The 7,185-nt window shown below is 39.2% G+C and overlaps 1 protein-coding gene across 2 annotated transcripts in view; it reads left to right on the top strand.

The window, feature by feature from the left end:
* The first annotated feature begins 288 nt into the window (after window positions 1–288).
* Window positions 289–7,185, top strand: part of LOC129258992 (inositol polyphosphate 5-phosphatase OCRL-like) — a 42,137-nt gene continuing 35,240 nt past the window's right edge. The window contains exon 1 of one of the 2 annotated variants that reach the window (XM_064098421.1): window positions 289–389. The gene's annotated coding sequence lies outside the window, so the exon portion shown is untranslated. The remainder of the gene's footprint in view (window positions 390–7,185) is intronic. The other variant, XM_064098420.1, reaches the window with a different exon arrangement.

The raw sequence follows: 7,185 nt of genomic DNA, 5'->3' as shown, positions 1-7,185 counted from the left end.
TAGTTTCCTGAAACTTATATTTGTAAAGTTTTAAATATCAAAGTATGTTTTTATATGTATGTATATTCCTCAACATATTTTTTAAGTTATCTTTGATATTGTTGTAGTCATATTCTTTCATATTCGTTTTTTGATCGCTACTAATTTGTTGTTGTATTTGATCGGCATTTGATTTCGTTGGCATGAACAATAAAATACGCGCGCAGCTCAGCTGCATGCGCGTATCGAGTTGACCTTCCTTATAAGTTATAGCAACACGCTTGTGTGTTGCTGCCCTCTACGTTCGTTGGTACAAACCCTGGTACAAACCACATACAAGTTTGTTAAATGTAGTATACAGCTGAGACAATGGGAAGTTAATCTGGCCGGCCGTAGACGTAATCGATGAGGTGAGTTACCGAGAAATTAACATTTATTTTTTTAAAGATTTCATGTCATTTACAAATGTTTAAGAATATGAAATATTCTAAATTTTTCATATGAATTTGTGCTGTGATGTGTAGTGTAATTTCCAATTTGTGTGAGGAGTAAGGAAGAGGAAATCGGGTGAGAACTCGATCAGTCAGCATCAGTGCAGTCACGGTCAGGGACTAGCACTCGTCTAGGGAACTGATTCCCCAGAATCACCCGCACGTCCGTCGGCAGGAGATCGAGAGAGTAGGGTGTCGGCGCTGCTGTTCTGTGGCTGTGCATTGGGTGATTTCAACTTTCAAGTAGCCTTGAGGACTCCATGATGATGTATTTTTTAAATACTTTGACATATACTTCTTCATCATTGGAGTCTTGAATTGAACCACCCTTCATAAGACTTAAGAGACACATGTAAATAAAGATGGATTTCCCTAGGAAATCCATCTTTTAAATTTAATATAAAAATCACATTCACATAGGGCCTAGGGCTAGGCCTAAATTGTTGTGATTTTGTCTTGTCTTGTGACTTGTCTTTCCGTTAATGCCCACAATCATTATATTGATTATTATGGCATTATGAACGTCAAGATTGACTTGACCTGAATTTTGCGGGGAAGGGCAGGTGCAAGCCAATAGTAAATATAGGGTGTCTGGAGAAAAAAATTATTTTTCTTATTTCAAGAAAATATCACATTTTCTTTGTGAATTTGAAGAGAAATGACCTAGGCCTACAGACTGACAGAAATGTAACATTTTTGAAAAAAATCCAATTATTGGCTGCAAAAAAGAAGAATGAAATTAGGTAAATTTTCAGCATTTCTCTGCCATAGACTGTGTAGTTAAGAAATGGACACACACAAATCCAAATTTTTAGCTTCCGAGAGCTGTTATAAATTTATTATTAATTAATGCCAAAAACTTGTCCATAAAGAGTCCAATAGGATTTTTTATGCTCTATCTGATGGTATGATTTTTATAAAGATTTGGAAACCAGATCACAATGAAAAATTGCAACAAAGTGAAAAAAATTGTGCAAAACAGAAATTTCATTTCCCATAGAAAACGCATGGAGAAATGGCAATCTCAACACACACAAAAATAAGGGTTTGCAATTTATCTCTAAATCCTTATTTAAAATGATCATATAAACTTCTTCTTCTTCTTCTTCTTCTTCTTCTTCTTCTGGAAACAGTAGTCAGTACAGTCCACCGTCTGGTGTATTGTCGTACTGGTGAAGTGCAGCGTGCAAGTGTATGTACATTATTCGATAAAAAATTGCTTACAGCATGCAAGTAAAAACAACCACCGTTATTAACGGAGCTGGGTCTTTTGTACCTCTTGTTTAAAGATGTGTAGAGAGGTACAATTAACTGTGCTGTTGGGGAGGGAGTTCCAAAGTCTTATCGAATCTGGGAAGAAGCTCCTCTGGTAGACAAGTGTTCTGGCAAAGGGAACAAAGATCTTCTGAGAATGACCTCTATGCATGGATGTGGATGGAGTGAGGAAGGTAGGTGGGATGTCAATGAGTGAGTTGGTAATACAGTAGATCATCACCACCTTGGCCTGTGCCCTACGCTCTTGTAAAGTTGGCCATTTGAGCTGGTTTAGCATGGCTGCTACACTGCTTGTTCTGCGATGGTCATTACAGACGAAGCGTGCATAGCATCGCTGCACCATTTCAAGCTTTTTTATATTTGCTTGCGTGTGAGGGTCCCATATTATGCTGGCATACTCCATGATTGGTTGCAGGAGAGCTTTGTAGCACAGTTCCTTTACCTTTCTTGGACATGGCCGGATATTTCTCTGGAGGAAGGCACGTGTGGAGTTGGCCTTTTTGGTTACAGCATTTATATGTTGATTCCAGCTGAGGTTCCTCTGCAGCTCAACTCCAAGATACTTTGCTGTATTTTTATCAGATATAGTCTGTTGATGGATGAAGTAAGGCTTGATGATAGGTTTGCGCTTATTTGTGACATGAAGTACTTGACACTTCTGTGGATTGAATTCCATCAGCCAATCATGCTCCCATCGTTGCAAGGAGTCAAGGTCCTCTTGGAGACGAATGGCATCTTCCTCTGTCTTGACGTTGGCATAAACCATGCAATCATCAGCAAAGAGCCTTACTGTTGAGTTGTTGGAGAGATACTCTGGCAGGTCATTGATGAAGATGAGAAAGAGCATTGGCCCGAGGACACTGCCTTGCGGAACGCCTGATGTTACTTGGCTGGTGTTGGAGATGGATCCGTCCAATACAACGCGTTGGGTCCTATTACTCAGAAAGTCAGCTATCCAATGGTGAGTGTGATCTCGGATTCCATAAAATTGAAGCTTGTGTAACAGGCGTCCATGCGGTACTTTGTCAAATGCTTTAGAGAAGTCAAGGAGTATCATATCCAGTTGACCCTTGTCATCAATGCTTCTAGCAAGATCTTGGACGGCAAGAATCAGCTGAGAAACACAGGATCGTTTCTTGCGAAAACCGTGTTGAGCATCAGACAATACATTGTGATCTTCAAGGTGGGTCATGACGTCACTAAGAACGATGTGCTCTAAAATCTTACAGGTCACAGATGTCAGAGAGATAGGCCTGTAGTTCTCTGGTTTACTACGGTCGCCTTTCTTGAAGATGGGGACAATGTTAGCCGTCTTCCATTCAGCAGGGATGATACCTTGATCTAGGGAGGCTTGAAAGAATATGGAGAATATTGGTGTCAATTCGGTGGCAAGTCCCCTTAAAAGTCTGGCAGGAATTTCGTCAGGACCAGATGCCTTATGGATATCAAGCTCAGACAGAATCTTATGGACCCCTGGGGGAGAGATGATTATATGATCCATTGATGGGTAAGCACTAGGCCCTTTGTCTCTCAGGCTGGTCATATCTTCATCATGGTTGAATACCGATGAGAATTGTTGGCTTAAGATGTTGGCCTTAGAGAGACTGTCAGCAGTAGTCAGACCATCATGAGACTTTACTGTCAAAAGAAGCCCCTGAATTTTCTCTTTCCATACATGCCAAACACAAGTTAATAATCAATTCAGATCACATTTTTCTAGTAGCCTGAACTTCCCCGAAAAAATGTGTCATATTTTCCCCTAAATTAGCCTGTTTTATGCTGAAACTTTTCAGTGTGGCTTCAGACACCCTAGTAAATAAATAGACCAGGTGAACACCCTACTCTTTGACGAATAGTGTATTGGTTTTAACGTGCATAGGTTGTGACTCTCCTACACACGGGACCAATATTTGCGTCCTTTCCGATGGACGGAGTGTTTTCCAACTGCATTCACACCTGCACTGAATACAGTGGTGAGGCACGCTTACACACAACACTATAGCATCAGATTTTTGTAACACGCGTTTCGGCATGAGCGGGACTCGAACCCCTCACGTTGAGATCTACGATCTTATGCGATACGTGCGCTCTAACCGACTGAGCTACGCTGCACTGCCTATTTTATTAATCTCTACACCTTAATCCTACGCCTAATGCATAGGAAGGTTTTAAAAAATGGTCAATTAAAATGTTAAAAAATGTTTTGAAGAACAATTCATAGATAAAAATTATTATTTCAGAAATGCTAAAATTTATTACGTGATTATAAATAATTAGCAGTATTATACTAATTATGTATAATCACGTAATAAATTTTAGTATAAATTGTGAAAATAATTTTTATCGCTAACCGGATGTACGTCATACATAAGCGGTTCAAGGATTGACCCTAACTATTGTATTTGCGTTGTGTACATTTGGATCGAGGGATCTGTACACGACATCGGTCTGGTAAGAAACCTTCATTTTTTAACATATTAATTGACCATTTTTAAAAACCTTCCTACGCATTAGGCGTAGGAAGGTGTAGAGATTAATAAAATCACAACAATTTACATGATTTTTATATTAAAAGATGGATTTCCTAGGGAAATCCATCTTTGTTTACATGTGTCTCTTATGAAGGGCGATTCAAGACTCCAATGATGAAGGAGTATATGTCAAAGTATTTAAAAAAGACATCATCATGGAGTCCTCAAGACTATTAAAGTAGATCTACGTCTCCCTTCCGAAGTGAATAATAGTCTGCTCCTCAAATCTCTCTTTTTTTCTACATAAAATTCATGACCACCACTCCAACTTGATGTTGAATCTCTAACTTACCGGACTGGGAATTGCTCTATTTGTTTCTGAGAATCTCCAAAATGGTGGAGGGATCACCTAACATGCCTAAGAGAGAGAGAGAGAGGTGTAATCTGGTGTTGATGTTGTGACAACACCAGCTCGAACACTGTACTTGAAATCACGTTGGTGTTGGGATTGACCTCGGAAAATATGACGTATTTCCGGCAGTTCGTGTTGAGCGCTGGTGTCGATTGTCGTCTGCTGAACCGAGCATACTTACAGCCACTCACAAGTATTGCGAGGTACTAACCTTGCACCATGAACAGCGTTTGGCAGTGGATTTCTAACTAGTGGGTCGTGCGTGCTGCGATACCACTTCTGGTGTCCACAACAAACGACTTCTATGGCTTGATTTTTCTGTGCGCGGTGGCATGTAATGAACCCTTGAGTGACTTACAGCTGGTGTTGACGAACTACGTGTAATTTCCCCATCCACCAACGCCAACCCCTTGGGATTGGGAAAATCGTGATTTCAAGTTTGGTGTTGGTGCTGATGAACTGTACATGCATGATGTAGGCTAGCTCACGAACAGGCGGCGAACACGATGAAAAATCCCCGTAAGGCGTAAATTTATCTTTTACAAATTACAGTTAAGATGAGCACAAATCATAAGAGTTTTATACATTTTAATGAAAAATTATAATTAAAGCTTTCTGATTCTTGCAGTGATTTTAACCTTTGCATTCTGTACGATAAGATTTAATTGCAATTTCTCCCCGATTTCACTTCCGTCAAGAATTTCTCACGTAAAGAGTTGAGATGATCAGCAGCGCAGGGCATAGGCGTCACGTCATAGGCTACGGATAACATGATCGGTATCGCTCCTCTGAACCCAGCTCGGTGTTGGAGCTCGGTATAGAAGGCCTTTTCACGCTCTCAACACCGAACACCGTACTTGAAATCACCAGGCCATTCGGACATTTTGCATCCACTCCTATTTTTATGAAGGGGTTCATGAGAAGATAAAAATAACTTTATAAAAATACTCCACAGAAGGATCATTTGATATTGTTTCTTAAAAATTGAAGGGTTTGTAGTAGCAGTAGGCCTACCTCAAGGTGGTGAACTCGCTCTGGTACTCCGAGTGACAAAGGTGGGACTAAATGCGTATTTATTGAAAAATCAATGCCGAAACAGCCTTAAAAATATTAAAAAGCTTAGTTTTTTACTATTCATTCTAATTTCACTCCATATTCATCCTCCGCTTAGCCTCAAAATTAGTGATTTAGAGCCAGCATCGAGTTCCTCACACGTATTATTCACTGCCGATTTCAAAACATCGCATGTGCGAGGGTCGCAGGTCAAACTGCATGATGTTCATGCAGTTGTACCTATGTGCCGCACCAAAAATGAAAAAAGGGGGAGCCCTCAGGAACTAAACTTTGGTCTTAAAAATTGTGGGCTCTCGAAGTGCTCTAGGATCAATGATTGCTAAAAATGCAATGTTATGAAACAGCACAAATTCTGCATTTCAGGGGTGTTGCTTGAATATGCATGAAATTGGTCATGACGTTTCTGTGCGATAACTAATCAGCTCTCTCGGAATTGCTGTGCAGAGCTACATGTAGCAGCTTTAGCTGTCAGTTGAATGCAGGGGCAATTTGCCACTACTGTGCTGAGCAGGGCTGGATCCAGTGTTTTCCAAAATTGTCAGAGTATTAAAGATAAATGCTAGTTGTGGCGACGATTTCAAAATGAGTTCGTACAGAATCCAATAAAATGACCACCAAATTGTCTGTTTGTATAAATAAAAACCATGTGCCAAAGGATTCTGGAAGAAATTGTGTAATTGCTGAGAAATAAGCACGGGATCCGGGTCAAGCGTCGGGCCGACATTCAAAGCAATAATAATACACTGTCCCACGTGCGCTTATCTGTGTTGGTGATCTTCAGTGTGAACATTTTTCAGCGTAGATTTCAAGATTTCACAAAGTTCAGTTATGTAACTGTACCAGATCTAGATCCTCGATGATATAGTGACAATTATTAAGCCTGGTTTATACTGACTTTCTCGTGAAATCAGTGTTTACTGCAACTACTTTCATTTATCTTTAAAACAACAATTTTGTGATGGTGAAGAGAGTGCATCATGGACTATAAATTGTCTTCAACTTTTCAGTCAAGAATTTTGTCATCCCTTTATGATAAGCAACATTATTCAAATCATATCCATTTGAATAAAGTTTTATAGGTTCTCATTAAACGTTCATTCATCAAACTATTTTTTTCATGGACAAATAAAAATCAAAATTATTGAAAATCCTTTTTTCATTTACAATCAGCACATGCAACATCTACATGCATGTGATAAAAATCATGAAAATCTTTGTTTTATAATTTTTATTAGTGAAGGATACATGTATTCTAATAATGCACTACATGTAATCAAAATTTGATAGCATCCCCAAGCCATATTATATTCTTTGTTTGTACTGCATACTGTACATGTCCATGTACATGTATGAGGAAGTTTGTATAATTAGCATTTCAATCAATTACATACAAAACACTGTACTTGCATGGGACAGTGATTTGATGCATGCGTTGAACCAAGAATCCTGTGAAGAATTGAAGGAATTGTCCCTAATAATCACA

Source organism: Lytechinus pictus, chromosome 4 (genome assembly GCF_037042905.1).
Source record: "Lytechinus pictus isolate F3 Inbred chromosome 4, Lp3.0, whole genome shotgun sequence".
NCBI classification, from domain to species: domain Eukaryota; kingdom Metazoa; phylum Echinodermata; class Echinoidea; order Temnopleuroida; family Toxopneustidae; genus Lytechinus; species Lytechinus pictus.
Note: the sequence above shows the minus strand (reverse complement) of the source record. Positions and strands in the feature narration are given on the sequence as shown.